The following is a 19300-nucleotide window of genomic DNA, read 5'->3' as shown; positions in this document are numbered from 1 at the left end:
TTATGCAACATATATTAGCTCAGAACAATCCACCTGAAATCAGTGGCTGTAGTCTAGCCACCTATTCTGTTATCTTTTTTCCTAGGCATAATATTGTATAATTTGAGAAGCACATTTTAGCATTTCTGCAGTTGGACTTCAATCTTGAGATGAATGTAAAATTTAATGGAGTCTTCCCCTCCTTCTCTTCATCTGCTTTTCCTCTTCTTCTCTTTTATTGCCCTTGAAAACCCCTTTTCAAGATCTGGTGCATCTTACAGAAGGTGGTGTCTTAGAAACAAGATCTAAGTTTGAAGTCCTGGTTGAAGGCTAATGGTTAGTTTGTTTGCCCCATTTGGCTCACAGAATAGACACTAATAATGTGCCCTCCAGGATGGGAAGGAACCTCAATGGGTCTGTATTTTGACATCTTCTCATATCTCAGCTCTTAGTGGGGTTCTTATCAGAGTTGTGGCCTAATAAGGTCTTGGGAAGACTAAGCCTGCCGAAGGCCACATGATATGCTGGCAAATGTCAAGCACCAGAAATGAGCACAGTGGCCTCGATAGCATTACAGTGTAACATCTCTTTGCTTCAAGTCTGTTTACATAAATATAAAATACAGAAAAGAACCTCTGTTTTGCAAAGTAAGACACACTGGTATATATAAATATACATAATTTCTAAGCACCAAAAATAAAAGCCACCATCTTGTAAGTTAAAACAAAAGAACATTAACTCATACCACTGGAATATATTAAATATATTAAATTACTGATGACATCAAAACTATTCTAGAAATTAGTCCTTTGGAACAATCTGCTTCATAGATTAGCATGAGCATTTGCATATATACTATAGACACATTTGAAAGTGTGTGTGTACATGTATGTAATATATATAGCATATATGGCATATATAGCATTTAAAGGGAGTAAACACTATGTAGTTAATTCCTGTGGCAAAAGACAATTTCAGTGTTTTTGCAACACTTGACAATCACTTCATCTTTGTAATACCATCTAAATTAGCATTTTTAAGGATCCATCTACTACTTAACATCAAAGGCCTAAGTGGTGTCAAAAGAGACTGGAGGCAAATTAAGTTTCCTTTTGTCCAACTTTGTGTCACTTCCTGCCTCCATAAATAGGGAAAGCAAACTATATGTGCTTCTTATTCATGTACATCTGCCAAACCAATTAACACCTCCTGAATGTTATCTTAATTGCATTTATTAACATAACATTAGCATAGAGGGGAGATAACATTCAGGAGGTATTAATTGGTTTGGCAGCCACTTCTGAATGGGGAGCAGAGAGAAGGGCCCTTCTCAGTATCTTGCCCTTTTTTTTTTCTCCTGGTGGAGAGGAAATGAGATTACATTGAAAGAGAGAAAATACATCTTAACCAAAATGGCAGCCACATCACAGGGTCACTTGGCTGTCCTTTCTAAACATTGCAGAGAGGTGACTGCTCTAACGCCTTTGCCTCTTTGAGTTTACCTGGTGCCCTATCCACACCAGTGTCTGTGCTGTTCTGGCTAAGGAGGCTTCTGGAGGTGTGGAGGTACAGAAATGCTTCTCTGGGATGCACTGAACGACAGTCATACATTTTTAAGGCCCCTTAACTGCTTCAAAAATAAACTGAACCAGTTCCTCTGCTGAGAATTTTATAGGACTCCCACCTTTATAGAATCTTAGAACTGAACAATGTGATATGACTAGATTCATCCATGCATTAGGCCATTCAGGAGGTATTATGGAGCACCTGCTGTAGTCCAAGGACTATAAAATGCTGGGATAAGAGATAAACAAGACTCAATACCTGGCTCAGCTGGCCCAGGAATTGGCCATGTAGACAATGATTGCATGTGCGTGGCTTAGAGTAGACTCCCAATCCATACTTACTGGGTGAATGAATTAGTGAAATGTGATCATTGTGTGGCTCCACTCTGGTGGTGGGATGGAGGATGGGGGATGCGGGGGTGTAGGGCTATATGTGTAAGAAGACAATAGATGATTATGGAATGAGTTGAATGATTGGGGACTGAACTAGGGCAGAAATACACGGTGAGGAGGAAGGCATAGATAAAGGAAGTCCATGTGGTGCAAGTAACAGCCAGCATTTATTGAGGGCTTTCTTTTTGCCGGGCAGCACTCTTAACACTTGGTATGAATTTAATCCTCTCCACAATTATATGAGGTAGTCCTATTATTACACCCATTTTAAAGATGAGGAAATTGACTGTGGTAGGCTGAGTAATACTCCCCACACACTAAACTGCAGAACCTGTGAATATGTTATATTACATAGCAGAAGGCCCTTTTTGGGTGTAATTAGGTTAAGGATTTCACAATGAGAAGATCATCCTGGATTATCAGTGTGGGCACAAGGTAATTCAGGGCCTTTATAAGGGGCAGGAAGAGTAGAGTCAGAGTGAGAAAATCTGAGGACAGCAGCAGAGGTCAGAGGAGGGAGAAAATGCCACACTGGAGACTTTGAATGTGAAGAGGCCATAAACTAAGGAATGCAGGTGGCTTCTGGAGGGGCTTTCTCTGGGCTCTGTTTCATGAGAATCCTCCAGTTTACTCCCCTTTTCATTTAAATACTTTAATTGTACAGTATTTTTGTTTTTGAAAAACTATTTTATGAAGGCCATTTCTGTGTTGTTCACCACTGACCCAATGCCTGACACAAAAAAATGTGCTTAGCAAATATGTGTTAAAAGAATGTGAGAAGGGAAAGTTTCCAAATTTGCTCAGGGTGGTGTATTTCCTGGCTGTCTAAGGGCCTTGATACATTGAAATAACAGACTTAGAGTTATTTTGTGATGTGGAGATGCACCTGCTCAGATCCCCCTTCAGTGAAGAACTTCTTGACCCAGCTCCCGGCATGTGGTCTGCAGACAGCTGTATTACTAAGCCCCTTCGGGGCTTATCTCATCTTAGAAAACAGCCTTGCCCAAGCTCACACCCTTCTCAAGGTAGCTCATGTCCAGCGACTCACTGAGATGGGTGTGAAGGCCTGGGAACTTCAGTCCAGCATGGGACAATGCTGGCAGGCTGTTTTAGCTCCAGAGCTCCTTGTGAGGTTGTCCAAGGCTGTCATTAGGCTCATATTGTGTTTGATTTTTGCCTCACTTTATCTGGCTTCTACTTCTTCTCACATGTGTTGATAAGGATGCTCCTTAATGAACATACTACATGCTTTTAAACACTTAGTGTCTGCTTCCTGGGAACCCCAATCCCAAACAGTCACTAATTGTAGATTTCTCTCTTGAGCCAGGGAGTTATAAATAAAAACAAACAGAATATAAAATTTAAGTAAAATGTATAGAAGAGCTAAATATTAAGGAAGTCCTATCCATCAATCATTATCTTTTCACCGAGTTAGGAAAAGACAGCTATTATTAAAGATTCATCAGTGGGATCCCTCAACACTCTAATGCTCACAGAAACATGGTTTGACAGTCACATTAAATCTCTCTCTCCCCTAAGTATCTCCTGAACTTCTCTGTGACATCACCCTCATTACTCTTAACTCAAGCCACCATTACTTCCTCTTGGTTGAATGAACAACTCTTGAGGCCCTTATTTTTGTCTCCCTACAATTCTACTCCATGCTGGAATGGCCATTGCCCGGTTTAAAGCTCTTTGTAGCTCACCATCGCCAAAGCACAGAGTCTAACACTTTAACATGACATTGAAAGCCTTCTCTGATTGGGCTTCTCCCCATTTCTAGACTCATTTCTGGCATGGCCCTAATCAACCTTTACTTTTACCACTGCCTCCTCTGTTTTGGTCCTGCCAAAGTTCTCCAAGGTGTCTATGGTGGTGCATAGGTCCATCATGACATGGATTCTCTTTAGAACTCTAGCCTTGAATTTTGCCACCACTCCCTCTTCGTAGTCTGAGCCATACTAAATTCCATGCAGTTCATTAATATTCCTTATCTTGTTTGCCTCTGGGCCTTTGCACATATTGTTCTTTCTGTCTAGGCTGTTTTCCCTGTCTCTGCCCACTCACTTCCCTAGGTTTATTTCTACTGTCTGCATCTTTCCCTGACTCCCTGAGGATGGATTTGGAACCTCTCCTATGCTCTCATGGCACTGTGTGCTTGGTCTTTTCGGTAACAGCTGTACTATTCATAACTGCTTCTAAATTTGGCTGTCTCAGCCACAAGACTATACTCCTTGTTCACAGCCATGAACACAGCAACACAGTGACTAGTGCATAGAAGGTAATTGGGAACTATTTGTTAATAGTGAATGAATGAAGAACTGAAGTTTCATGAGAACCCTGAACCTGGGCAGGGTAAACAATTTTGGCTACATTTTGGAGATCTGGAAGTTGAGGTTGACTGAACCAAGGTTTTGCATTTGCATCTTCTGATTGCAAATCTAGTACTACTAACCATGAATGTCTCAATCCTTTGTTCATTACCAATTATATCATTCCACAGATATTTCAAAGATTACTGTGTCTCGGGCTCCATTATGGGCACTGGATTGACATGGTTACTCTTAAGGAGCTTACGTTGGAAGGAGAACAATCGACAATAAATAACAAAATACAAATTACAAAATAATGTGAAGTAGGGGGAAGGTTTGTGAAGGAAATATGATGTGGTGATATGGTACAGGAGCAATAAGTTAGAGAGTGATTAACAATGGGAGTCAGGGAATGCCCCTTCAAGGGGTGACATTTGAACTGAGATATGAAAGATAAGAAACGGCCAGTCATGAGACAAACCAAGGAAGAACCATCCTGGCAAAGGGAAGAACATGTGCAAAGCTCCGAAATAGGAAAGAACTCATTGTGTTCAAGGATCAGGAAGAAGGCCAGAATGGCAAGATCATAGTGTGTAATGGGGAAAGTAACAAGAAATGCTGTCAGAAATAGCATTGGTGTAGATCACGTAGGGCTGGTAGATCCAGGCGGAGAGTTTGGATTTTGTTCTAAATGAAATGGGAAACCAATAGAAGATTTAAAGCAGGAACTGGCAGTTGTGTAATTCAAACTGTGATAGCATGGGAGTCCAATGATACAGGAGATTTGGATGATGAGGATTTCAGGAAATAAAACCCCATGTGATTTGTAATATGTAGTGTAGTGGAATAAAAGCTCTAGAAGCAGTGTGAACCCCAGTGGTCATTTTCGCAGAATTACAGGTGCTTTCATAAACCATGATTATGGTTTCTACCGATACTGTTATGTTAATAAACTCCATGTCTCAGTTTCCAGCCTCTTATTTCCAGTTGCCTGCTCTGTTGGCTTGCCCACCTACCCTGCCATGCAAGTTTCATCCTTCTTGATGACCCACTTAATGACTTAATTCATAGGCATCCTAAATGACAACCCAGTAACAAAAGCCCAGCTGATCACCAAGTCCTGCTGCTTTACCACCCAAATATTTCTAGATTCAGCTTCATTTTCCTTCTTTCTCTTCAGGTTCTCATCTGCTATCACCAGGATTTTCACAGCAATCTCCTAATTTATCATCAGTCTCTACTCCAGCCCCATTTTGCACTGCTGCCAGACCCAATATAATTTTTTTTTCAAAATACAACTGTTTCATGTTTTATCTCCACTACAAAAGTAATGCTTTCTTAAATCCTATCACCAAATGAAAACCCAGTATGTATCCTTCTAGAGTTTCTTCTGTGATTATATGCACACATATACAAGGTAGATTATAATTATTTGGTGATCTGCCTTTTTCTTTAATTGTATTTTTTTTCTAAATGATTAAACACACATCTATATCATTTTGGGTGGCTTCATATCATTCCATTATATGGGTGTACTATAATTTACTTAAATAATTTCCTTTGAAAGCCTTCAGGTTTTTTTTCTTTTATAAATGATATTATACCAACATCTTTCTATATATATATCTACTTATATCTCTTTCTGTCTCACTACTCATGCCAGGGTTCTTGTTCATGGAGTCGAAGAATGAACTTCACAAACACTCAAGGTAGGAGAGCAAGGCAGAAGCTTTTATTTAGAGATAAAGGGAGAGGACAGAGCTGGCTCACACCAAGAGGGAACAAGAGAGTCCTGGGTGGTGCCTTGTCTAGGGGATTTATAGGCAGTTGAGAGACAAAGGGCTAGGGATGTTCACCTGCTAAGTGGTTCCAAAATATTTATCTTTGAAGATATATTAAGTTTCTTATTAGTCTTCCAAGTTATTTACAAGATATTTACTGCTCTGATTTCCTCCCAGGATAGCAGTTTCCTGGTCTAGGAGCATATTACTCATGACTGCCTGCTTTGCTCCCAAGGTGGGCTGAATTATTGTCTGTTTGTTAAAGAGTGTGTTAAGAAACTTAATTTTTTAAAAATTGGGTTTTAAAATGCAATCCTATCTTCAAGATGGAATCCTGTTTTTACTAGTTGTTTTGGGCTTGCTTGTTAAATTGCCCAGGTTGCAAATCACTTGATTAGGGCTGGAGGAAGAAAAGCAGCACCTGGGTAAATTCAGAAAAATAAGCTGGCCAAAGCAAATCTCACAATAGATTATCTTGCTTTGTTTTTTCCAGGGGGCCCTCACCCTACTCTGTCTAAACCCATGGTCCCTGTCTCACTAATAGGAAAAATTTACTTGAAACAGAACTCTTGATCACATTCAATTTCTTTTAATGTTTTTGTGTTTCACAGTTTATAATTGTTTTTAATTGGAAATTTTGGGGCATGAGAGATGAGACAAGGGTCTGAACTCCATTTTTCCTTAAATGGTTAGCCAGATTTCTCAATATTTATTATAGTTTAATCCAACCTTTCTCCAATGATTTCAGGGGCCAACACTCTATTATACACTAAATTCTCATGTAACTTTAGGTCTATTTCTGGGCTTTCCATTCTATTCCATCAGTGTGGCTACAGATTCCAGTAAAAATGCTCTGCTGTTTTGAATCTAGTAGCTTTCTAATAGGATTTAATACTTTATAGACCAAGTCTTCTTCTTTGCTCCTTACTTATTTACTTATGTGTGTGTGTGTGTGTATGTGTGTGTGTGTGTGTGAGATTAACTTCTTTCCCCAATTTATTTTGCAAATAATATTTAATGTCATTTTATCAAGTTTCAAAAAAACACTTAAGATTTTTATGCCAATTGTATTAATTTATACACTATGTCAGAAGAAATTGACATCTTCAGACTATCTCTGAAATAAATCTGGTCTGGTCTTTATCCTGCTTCAACACTTGCTATAACTCCCCTTAAAAAGGCAAAGTCATATTTCTTTGCAGGACATGTAACACCTTACATATTTTGACCCCTGCATACTTTTCCTTGTCCTTCAGAGGTTTAGAAAATCTTAGATTACAACATCTCAGAGGATACGGAGTAGTATGTTGAATCTTGAAGCTGGGGCAGTAGGGGAGGTGGGTAGTAGAGAATGTATTCACAGGTCGAAGATGTAATTTAGAAATCTGTATTTACCTCATTTGCAGTTGTAACTGGAGCCAGGAGCTCCTAAGCTTGATTGCATTTTGGCCTGTAAATCCATCCAGTGGAATAGTATCAGTTCTAACCTACAAGTATTCCAAGAATATGTGCATGATCAAGGCTGTCTTTCTTGTAAGTCTTGGGAAAATTGTGACTCTAATCTAAAGTTTGGCTCCTGCCTCTTGATACTGAAGAAGAAAATTCCACTAACTGCAAAATAAATAATTTGGCTGCTTTGTGTTTAGCTTGCAGCATAATCTCCAAATGTTGGCCCTAGTGAAAGTTTCTGTTGGCTCCTCTCAGCCCTCCTCGCCCTTCGTTTTTCCCCACATGTTTCCCCATTCTCTGCCACGTCCAGTCTGGTGGTGGAGATCCGGGTCAGTGATAGTGGCTGAGCGAGAAGGAAATGAGGGAACAGGGAGAAACGTTAAGAAAATGAACTTGGCAGTGTGAACACTTGCTGAGAGAAAGCAACTATCTATTAAAATTTTGTGTTTTTTAAAATTATTTTTAAATTTTTATTTTTTAATAAATGAGATTTTCAACCATCCTTTGAGACATTTTGTAACATGTAAGAATTCAAATGCAGGCATTGTTGTGGGGTAGAGACTGTGTGTAGACACCCAGCCAGGCCCTGGATATTCACAGTATACTTGTTTATAGAAACCATGTTAGCTGGGAAATCTTATAAATTCAGTCACAGTGTGTGCTTATATGACCAAGCTCCTGTGCCCAAAAGGGAAACCACAGTTGTGGTTCATGTAGAACACTTTTCAAGGACAAAAACCAGAATATATATGCTCTCTACATTTCCTCCCTCACTTTTTATGCTTAATAATTGATGTTTTAACTATGTTATAACAGAATTGATTTCATGGTTATCTTGCTCAAGTTGGGATTTAAAACCAATTTCCCTCATTGCTTTTAGCACTGGTAGAAGGGTCATTGGACAGTCTTCGAACTCCTGAGATGTCATTTTGGTCACTTGTTTTGTGTTTCCCTCCAAACAGTTTTATTGGAGAGATGGTAAAATGGGAACAGTCAATGAACTTAAGTTTTTTGTACCTTGATTTCTTTGTCTTTCCTTTACTAAAGTTGATATTGACTATTAAAGTAATGAAACAGTGGACAAAACAAAGATAGGAATTGGAGAACACAGGTGCAATTTGTAAACCAGATCATCACCTTTGAAAAATCAAAAGCTTGGTATTGTAATCCCTATAAGTTGAAACTGAATTTCTGCAAGACAAAATAATCCCAAAAAGTTTATTGGCCTTTATTTCCAAGGTATGTTGTTTTCTGGATGTCCCACGTGTGTTTCTGCAAAGATACCACCTGCTTCTTGATCACCTTTAAGATGAAGTTGTGAAATTGTAAAACTATTAATGACTAAAGAAACTGACATATTCTTGAGAATGAGTTTTCAAAAGCCCAGAATGTCCATTTCAAACTAGTGAAAACATAGTTATAACTTATCAATTATTAAACATAAAAAGTGAGGGAGGAAATGTAGAGAGCATATATATTATGGATTTTGTCCTTGAGAAGTGTTCTACATGAACCACAAGTGTGGTTTCCCTTTTGGGCACAGGAGCTTGGTCATATAAGCAGGAATAAAAACAAAAAAATCAAGCCCATTTGCCTGTCCCGTCCCAACATCATGAATTATAGAGCTGGGGGTTCAAGGACACTGATTGTCCATATAACCCTGCAGGGAGTCTAACCAGCTCATTTTGAGGTCACAGCAGGGTAGCAGCAGACAACGGTGGTAATGAGATGTCTGGGCAGTAGAGTAGCTCATCCATCGGCTGTTCATCTGAGAAATCCTGGTGCATGGATGAGGCAGATGTGACTCACTGCTTCAGTCTGAAGCAGGAAGAACAGTGAATGACCAGAAAGGGGTCCAAAGAATAACTCAAAATGGTTGGAGACAGCTGCAACAAAAAGCAATTTTTCAGGGGGCCTTACTTAATGAGGGCTAAGAGTTGGAAATGTATCTTTATTTGCTGTTGGTCCACTTGTCTGAAGGGAGTTTCTCATACAAAGTTGAAGGCAGTTTCATACAGTAGAACTAGTGCAGAGAAGTTATGTCCTTTGCATAGGGAAGAAGCAAAGTTATCAAACAATACAGAACCTATATTCAAAGATGGAGACTGCTGTTATTTTCATGAATGAAAGAACACTGCAGACATACACAGGAGGAAAAAATGCACTGAACCTCATATACCCATTGCCCAGCTTCATCAGTTGTCAACATTTGACCTATCTTGTAGAAAATTCATTTCGATGAAGGAAGTTGGCATGAGAACAGACTTGGAAACACTTTGAAGAGGAGGAAGCGAAGACCCACATTGTCAGCAGGGCTCCCTGAATCCCTCCTGTGTGACATTATTACAGCATTACTGCATAACTTGTTAAATGAAAGGTATTAGCTCTGCAAATAATCAGGTAATCAAAAAGTAGTTACTTCTTTGACTTTTTATTACAGGTTCTTCAGCCACTTACATTAAAATTTTTTTAGTATATCATTATTTTAAACACACATCATTATTTTAATTATACCCAATTAAATGTACCTTCATCTCCTCAGCATGCATCATTATGTACTTTACTAAAAAGCACTTTGAATCAAATCGCATACCAACGTTCTTTATTATAATTTATGTGCACATATTTGCAGCAAATTATACATTTTGGAGATGAATTATCAAGAAGTTTGTTTAGACTTTCAGAAAATATGAAACTTGAACTACAATACACTTTGGTATTTACAATTTTATGGTATTATTTTGTTGTCCTACTAGGCACTGTTCTGTTTTTTTTATCTGAGGAGAGTATGGGTATGTAAGAGAAGTCACTACCAGTAACAGAACCATTGTGCCCAAGTCCTTATATATATATTTTTTCTCTTTCAGGCCCCCCTGAAACTTACCGTCTTTGTGGATTCTGCCAAACAGTGAACTGAAGGACTGCATGTGACGGTTCCAGTCACATGAGAATAATATTGCTAGGTCATGGAAATTTAGGAAAATACAGCCTTTAATAGTGATTGCTTTTAGCTCCTCTTAAAGGATTTTAACTCTTTTTATGCAAGGGTCTCTAACTTTTTATTTCTGCTGTTGCATCATTCATCGCTAGGCATAAGGAATTCACACTGCTGGTGTCTGATGTATGATGGAGTTGTGCAAAGATCCTTGCGCTAGAATTCAATGGGTAATTCTTTTATTCTAGCCAGCTGTCTGTAATCAGTTGCCTCCCCATCCCTCTGGCTGGTTCTAACAAATTGATCTACTAAGTAAACTCACAAAGGAAAGACCCAATCTTTAGAGTTGGAGGCAACCAATTGGTCTGGTTTGATGATAATCTCTTGACTGGTTCCCATTGCCTAGATTCCACATTTTTGGATTGAGTCTATGAATTGAATCCTTAAGTTTCCCCAACCCATATTCCCTGATTTGAGCATATTTTTTTTATTTCCTATAGTATGTGACTAGAAGCTTTCCTATATGGCTTCTGGATCACCTTATCTCCCAAGCCCCGGCATGTCTTCCATTCTCAAGGAAGGATGCCTGTCATGAGGCCACTCTGCACTGCTCTGCACCTCCCCTCTTTACATGGAGGTCAGGCGCTAGAAACTGGCTTCTCTGGACCTGGAGTGTATCAGTTAACATTCTTCAATTTTAGTTTCATCCCAGCTGAGGGGTTTGGGACTAGGGCATCTCCAATGGTCTCCTCATTGTTAACATTCTGCTTTGTTTGTGACATTTGCCTTATTTTTAAAAATTATACAATTATGTATGATTATATTCTCATTGCAGAAGTTTTAAGTGGTATACAAATATATGGAAAATGGCTGTTGAATCCCTTAACTTCACTGCTCCTCTCACCCCCCTTTTATAGCCAAAGATAACAACCCACATTAACATTCCTTGATTAATTTGTCTAATAACATTTTGTCATACAAAGTTGCTTCTTTGTGACCTTTTAACAGTTAAGATTTGTGCATTCTATTTTGGACACTGTTAGTCATTCAAGAGGCTGTGCTGGTGAGGAATGGTGTGGGTGATCTAAAAGGCACAAGCTTTCAGCAGAGTTTGAAAAAAAAATGAACAATGAATTGTTCTCCTTGGTTTGAATAAGGCTCTGAGAGTTACTTCTCTCCCTTTCCAATAATGAGGACATTTGAGGGGAAGGAGATCTTGGTGAAAAGAATAGAGGGACGGAAAAAATGTTCTCTGTCATTTTACAGATTTTGGTATGTAAAACTAGTCATTCAGATGTTTTATTTCCTTTTTCCCATGAAACTTATGTGGTAAATAGGATTTTAAGGATTCAGTTTTGTGACTAAGTTTTCCACTGACTAGCATAATTGAGGTACGATTCTGTGTAAATACATGTTCCTCTAAAAAAATTGCTTTCTACTAAAATGATAAAATATGATAATTTCTAGTGGCAAATTATTATGTTAACGACTGAGTACTTTAGAGCAAAATTTAAAGAAATACAAATATATTGGTATGTTCTGGTTCCCTTACTAGCTAGCATCGCCTATTACCAATAGCTAATTATTTGGACAACAGTACTATCATAGAAAACGATTTTACCTTATCCTGAATCACATCCATCAAGCATGAATATAATTTCAAGGCTTTTAGAAAGTGATCAGAGCTGCGTATGAAGCTCTTACAGTTTCCTTTCTATTGTTAATCTCTTCATGTTAGCAGAACTCATTTTTCATAAGAGTTTATAAGAATGAATCCATTTTCACTTTTAGTTTGTTTTCCTCCCTACACAAAATTAGAGGAGTGGGGGAAGACAATTCCTGTATATATTAAGCATCAACCTCACTATTTTTTTTCCAAGCAGGAAAATTTAACACATTTTTTCCTTCCTTTTTTTTTCAATGAGTGACTGGTACATAAAGCCAAGACATTAAAGATTATTACTAAAAGAAAACAATTTTGTACCTCAAATGCTATATCCAGCCAAATTTGTGTTCCATTGAAAGGACAAAAATACAGATATTTCTGGACATGATCACAGACCTTTGAAAGTAATCCTCAAAATGAACTGCTGTAAACCAACAAGCAAAACAAAATGAATACAGCAGTGAGAAGGAATGTGAGCCGAAAAAGAACATTGGTTATAGTTGAGTCTAAAGAGCTATTGACCCATAATACTGATACAATTGCTAATAATATGGAACTGAAATCGCAACCTGAAAGTAGTAGAAGTGAGAATAGAGGGGTTAGACCATAGGAAAGAACAGTGGGGCCAGAATTGACAATGTCTTAAGATTCTTGCCTTGATGAGAAGCATAATAGATATACTGATTATTTCTAGTCATCAGTAAGACATACACACTTACATGTGAATATTGTAATATAAGGACAATCTCTATGAAGAATGGGAAAAGAATACATATTTTTTTAAACACTTAACAGGGAAGAAAAAAATGGAGCTAGATCAATTCAACATAAGCCAGAGGGGGGAAAAAAGAGACTGAATACAAAATAATGATAAAGAGAAAACATAAAAATAGATACCAATAAGTCAAACATATAAATAGTCACACTAAAGGCAAATGGCTTAAATTCTTCCTTTAAAACGCAGATTTTCAGACTGGCTTGGTAAACTTCCATAAATTACGAAGAGCGGAAATAATAGTTCATATTCTCTGGGCAAAATACAATAAAATTCAAATTAAATAATGACAAAAGGAGAATCCTCCAGCCCTAATCTATCCACTAAAAAAAATACTCTCCTAAGTAATGATTTAAAAAGGAAATAAAGACAGAAACTATTAACCATCTATAAATAAGCAACAATGGAAGCTCTATCAATTAACACTTAGGAAATTTTTTAGCCTCAATTCACTGGAAAAATAGTAAGGAACTGAAAAACTCAGTAATTGAGAAAAGCAGTAAAATAAACAATGTATAAGAATGGAGATAATAAATTAATGACATAGAAACAGAAAAAAACAAAACGTTGGACTTCATCTACAAAGCCCTAAGCTACTTCTCTGGTGTATGAAATAGACAAAACCTTTGGTAATCTAGGAATCAAATCAAGAAAAAACAGAAAAGGTACAAATATGCTTTAGAAACAAGGGAGAGGACTAAACTACAGATTGAGAGGTAATTGAACAAAAAATATAATAGTATGTCTTCGACCTTGAAATAAATTCAAAATCTATTTGAAAAGGAACACTTTTCTAAGAAAATACATGTTACTTCAAGAGGTGCTAAAAAAACCTAAAAGAACAATAATAGAAATTGATAAGCTAATAAAAAAATCTACTCCCCAAAACAGACAAGGCCTTGACTATTCTATGGGCTTTGACTCTTCAAATGCTTATGAACTAGTTAGTCCCTACTGTAAATAAATAGAAGGAAGTCATCCCAACTCAACTATTATTCCATATAGTTCAGGTACCCAGACTGACAGTGACCCCATACATGCTCAGGTTCACCCAATCTGTGCCTCATGAACGTAAATCTAGAACTCCAAGTAAAATATTATCAAATTGAATTCATTATTAGCAATAATGAATTCCACCCCAGGAACACAATATTGGTTGAGCACCAGGCAATTTATTAATGTACTTTACTACGTTAAAAAGAGGAAAAGGCATTCATTCATCTTATAAAAGACATATAAGTCAACACCTATTTGTGATTTAGAATAATCAAAACAAAATGACTTCTACTGCTGAAGGGTATCTACTGGAAACCTTAGGCAAATATAATATTTGATGGTAAAGTAGAGCAAACCACTGAAAGCAGGAACAAGACAGGAAGCCTTGTTATCACTCCCTGATCAGAATTATAATGGAGGATCCCGCTGAAGCTTTTAGATAATAATAAGAAATAGTATAAGAAGAAATGATAATATTGAGAAAAAAAACAAAATATTCCACATTTCACTATTTCATTCCTTTGTGTTTTTCACTACTACTATGAAAGTAGTTTTTGCCCATCAAGTTGGCAATAAATATTTAATTTATTCAACTAATTGATTCATTATGATTGTATGCATATATGTGCATATTATATATTCATATATATATATAAAATCTGTCTATATTAAAACCAATGCAAATCAACTGAAAAAACATTAGATTCTTAAAAGTATGTAGTAAGCATGACAGTATTGACTTGTAAAGACCAATAATTGGCCAGATCTCCATAGTGATCAAAATGCATCATAAACACCTCATGCACAAAAGCAACAAAAACTATTAGGAAATGTGCATGATGATATGAAAAAAATATATAAGATTTAGCTAATCATGGAAACTCACCAAAAATTAAGAGCAATACCATGTTTCAGTTTACATATAGAGATAACAGCAGATGCAAGAAAGTTCTAGAGAGTTCTTCCACAACAGTAGAAGGGAAATATTCCTAGATGGTAGGAAAAGGAAAACTTAATTTCATTTGGGGTATGCTGGGAACACTTCTTTTAAAAGGCAAAATTTGAGCTAAGTCTCAAGTAGACCTCAAAAAAAAGGCATTTCAGGAAGCTGGGGGAGCTTGAGCAGGTGGTCTAGGATCTGAGTAAACATCAAAATCACTTGAGGGCTTATTAAAATACAGATGATTCGGCCCCATTTCCAGAGTTTCTAATTCAGCAAGTTGTGATGGGGCAAGGGACTGATAATTTTCATTTCAGGCAATGTTGCAAGGGGCAGTTTTCATTTCAGGCCATGTTGAAGCCACTGGTCCAGGAATCGCACTTTAAGCAATGCTGACTCAGAAGTAGAGCATATTTGGAAAGTAACAAATAGATCTTTTAATCTGTCAATTGGGACTGATTCAGTTAGTTTCAAGGATCCTCTTAGAATCATGGAAATGAAAGGCATTAGTCTGTACCTAATGAATCCCCAGACTATCCACTTTTCATGCTGGGAACTATTCAGAGAATCTAAGACATCATTTTACAAATGAAGAAAGTGAGGAGAGAATGGGATGGACTCAAACAGTTCGTGACAGTTTTCTCTAAAATCAGGTGGTATTTTTCGTTCCCTCACTCAAGGGCTCCTCAGAGAAACGAGAGTCCTCTTCCTTTGAAGTCTGAGAGTGTTTTCTATTTGAAATAAGCTAATGAGTTTTGTGGTCAACTCTCCCAACAGAAAAGCCACCCTGTGCAATCCATATGCCCACCCTTTGGCATGGCACGGATGCTGAAAGAACTCTCAGAACACCTCTGGGGTCATCCCTGTGCAAATGGATACAGCTACATCCTGCCTGGCTTGCCGGCACTCAGCAGCTTTCCTCAAACTTTTGCCATCTGCTAGCCACCCTTGTCCTTTTTCCTTCATAAAGTCTCAGGTGTAAAGTCAAGTGCCTAAACTCTGCAGAACTTGGATTTGGGGTGCTGTTTCTTTTTGAAGTCAAAATAATTAGTAAAATCTAAGTGCAAACTGGGAATGACTCCTGAAATACGCTGTAGGGAAGTTGGGGTTCCTATGGCCAGGATCCTCACTGAACTTAAACCACCTGATGATGTGGCCTGTTGCTAGGTTACCGCTTCCACACCTTTAGGCAATAAGCTATTATTGTGCTATATAGAGAGCTTGGCCCAGTGCTCTGGGCAGAGGTAGAGAGGTTAGTGCTTGACCTGCCGCTGGGAGAGCAAGCTGGGTAATAAACCCTTTCACCCCAAAGAACGTTTTGCTGTCAATTTCTTTGGTCACATTCAATTCATAGCGAACTTGCCCGGGCCTGAAACCCTTTGGCAAGGCAGACGCTTTCTTTGGAAAGAGAGTAGTGAAGCTTTCTAAAGAGTTTATTCCTTGCAATGTGTTCACCAAATTAGTTTAGTGCTTTTATTCCGTTGTCTGAACTTGTGTCACCATTTACTTGACTATACTTACAAATGGTATGAAGACATTTAAAGGAAACCCTAGGGAATCTCATTTATATATTCAGATACAAGCATTAACATTATCCCCTTAATCTAGCTCTTCCTGCAATTCACCACCCTCCACTTCACTCTGACTTATATTTTCGCAGCAAAAGCAGAAACAAAGATTCTAAAGGCAGCTGAACTGTCACCTGCCTTCCACTTGTGGTTTCTGTGTAAACTGGCTGAAGCACAGGTGTCTTTTTAATTGTGACATTCTGAGAAGCCTTAGGGCTCACCACCCACACTTCCTCCCAAGGGTGGGACCCGTCCCTAGCTGTAACCTTGAAGAAGTTAAACTTCAGACGGACAGAGGTTAGCCAAAACCTCACTGCAGCTTGTCTTTTAGGCCCCTACCTGGTTTCTGAGCTGGCGTGTGTTAACTGGTATGAGAGGACTCCACACAGCTAATGTCTTCTTGAAAAGCGGGGAGGGGAGAACAGCAAACTGTAAATCCATTTTATTCATTGCCTTTACCAATTCAACCACAAATTGTTTCCTCTTCTCCAACTGAGCACCATTTAATGAGCTGTATCAGGTGTACAATGGAAACAGTGAACCGCAGATGGGAAGGGAACACACATCTTGTGCGCAAGCACCGGGGTCAGAGCCCACCTGCCCCACTTCCCAGCTCTTGGTGCTGGGCCAGGTGGCTTCACACCTGCAGATCTCAGGCTCCTCCTTCGGGCCTTGGTTGCCTCACCTAAAACGGAGCTGTTGCGAAAATCTCCGTCTCTATGTGGATACCTGAAGTACCTGATACTATTTGTGGGTGACAGCAGGTGTTCAGTAAGGGGTGTTTGTGACAGACCAAGCAGTAAATGAAACACATGATTTTTCTCCCACAGCAGCTCACAACCTTCACATATGTTGTTATCAGCTTGATTTCGTCTTTCGTTGGCTCAGAACCACTTTTGTGTATCACACTCAATTTCGGCCAAATTGGAGAAATCCAAATTGACGTGCACAGTAGCCCAGGCTCAGCCTCGGACTAAAAACCGCTGCATGGCACTGAAATGCCCAGTGCGCCTTTCCCAACCAAGACCCCATTATTAATAACAACAATGTTAGTTTTGTTTTAAGCTGTTAGTAAGGAACTGTCAGAAAAGCATCATTCCTTGTATCTCCTGGGGGTTGAGAGAAAAAAATAATTAAAAAATGTTGGAGGCTGAAGTATCAGCTGCTGACATACAGTCATCTGAAACAAAGATGACTTTTTAAAAAAGGAATCTGTGGTGCACACACACACACAGAAAGAAAGACACTTTGGCTACAAAATCCCCCACCCCACCCCACCCCATCTTCCCTGGGGAGATTCATGTCTCCGCCTGCTGCTCATCAGCCTTGATTTTGATGGGGCAATTTTTAGTCAGCTGCCTTGATCATTTTGGTGCAGACAAAAATCCTTTAAAAAATGTTACACTTCATCAAAGTGTATCATGAGACTTCACGGTCATTATCTCAATGGCCGCTCTCATGTGCTACAATTGGCAGAGACACAAACGGTAGGGGGTGTATGAGAAGAAAGCCAGAGTTTCTTGTGAAAAGCTGGCAGGCCTCGCCAAGCTTCTGTCAACAACTCGCAGTCTGATCCGATGCACTGAGCGTGCTGATGATGCTCTTGTTTCTGGAGGAAGTAAACAAGAAAATGAATTCCACCGCGCAACACAGCCTCTTTGTATCTCCAAAATGGTGTGACTGGCCCCAGGCCAGCCGCGTTGAAAGTTTGGCCGTTTATGTCATCAGGGCCCCAGTACTGATGGAGGCTTTGATTATGACTTGGACCCAGCTAGAGGACCCTTCAGGGGCAGCCACGCAGCAAATAAAGGCATTGATTGGGTGCTGGGTCTATTTAGCCATAAGGGTGCAGAGCATGGCTCTTTTGAAAAGCCTAATGGATTAGCTACACAACCAGTCCCACTGTAGGCCTTATTTTCCAAGTAACTTCATGACGGTTTTCCAGCTTGGCAGGGAACTAACCCTTCCTTCAGTGCAAGCTTCAGAGTGGTTCTTGTTATCAGTAGTGGAGCTCAAAGGGATTAGACACAGCCGGCTTTACAATTTAATGAAAACAGCTGTTGAAACAACAATCAAGGCAAACAATAGTTTGCATGGAAAACTATTAATTATGTAAAGTTATGCAGAAAGTGGAATACCCTTTTATTCAAGGCCTTGTAAGGCTCCCTGGCTGCCTCCCATTCTAGGGCTCTCAAGTGTCAGGAAGCCGGGTGCCTGTAGGAAGCAGCTCTTGCATGCTGATGGAATGTAAGCAGAGATCCAGGCTACCAGTTTGTTGCAAAGTGAATCATGAGTAAGATATTCAGAAAAAAAGTATCAGTTCAACGTGCATTACCTTTTCAGTAATAATCAGTTCACCTCTGATCTTTTCAGACAGATTCAGCTGTGTTTTCACAAGTATGAACTTGAGCCTTGCAGGTGGGATCTCTACTTTTTGCCTTTTTAAAAACTTTGCTGTGATATTTCCCCATTGGGACATCACTCACCCTGAGAAGTTATTAATAATGATGATGTTATCATCTAAGTCATTAGTAAGGAGCTGTCAAGAACCCACTTTAGGAGCACTGGTGGAGTCCCTTGCTCTCTGGACTAAGTCGTTTTCGTGCCATTAGGATGGGCCTCGTTGGACTCAACGACCATTCTCCTTCTTACCTCCTCCCCTAGAATAGCTCATCTCTCCTTCCACTCTATGTGCTTCCTGGGGCTTTTAAATTCATTGCTTCTCTCAGCAATTTCCATCCTTGACTAGCAGTGCTGGGAATTGACTTATGGCCCTTCACCTGCCCTGTGTTCCACATCTCACTTTCCTTCCCATGCAGGAATCACCAAGCCACAAAGTCCTATTAAGAAGGTTATTAACTGTATACATAAACATTGCCTACTGCCTACAGTCAGATTTATTTCTCATCACTTCCAAGTAACTGGTTTTAACACTCTTTTC

This window comes from Manis javanica, chromosome 2 (assembly GCF_040802235.1).
Source record: "Manis javanica isolate MJ-LG chromosome 2, MJ_LKY, whole genome shotgun sequence".
Classification (NCBI taxonomy): Eukaryota; Metazoa; Chordata; class Mammalia; order Pholidota; family Manidae; genus Manis; species Manis javanica.
Note: the sequence above shows the minus strand (reverse complement) of the source record.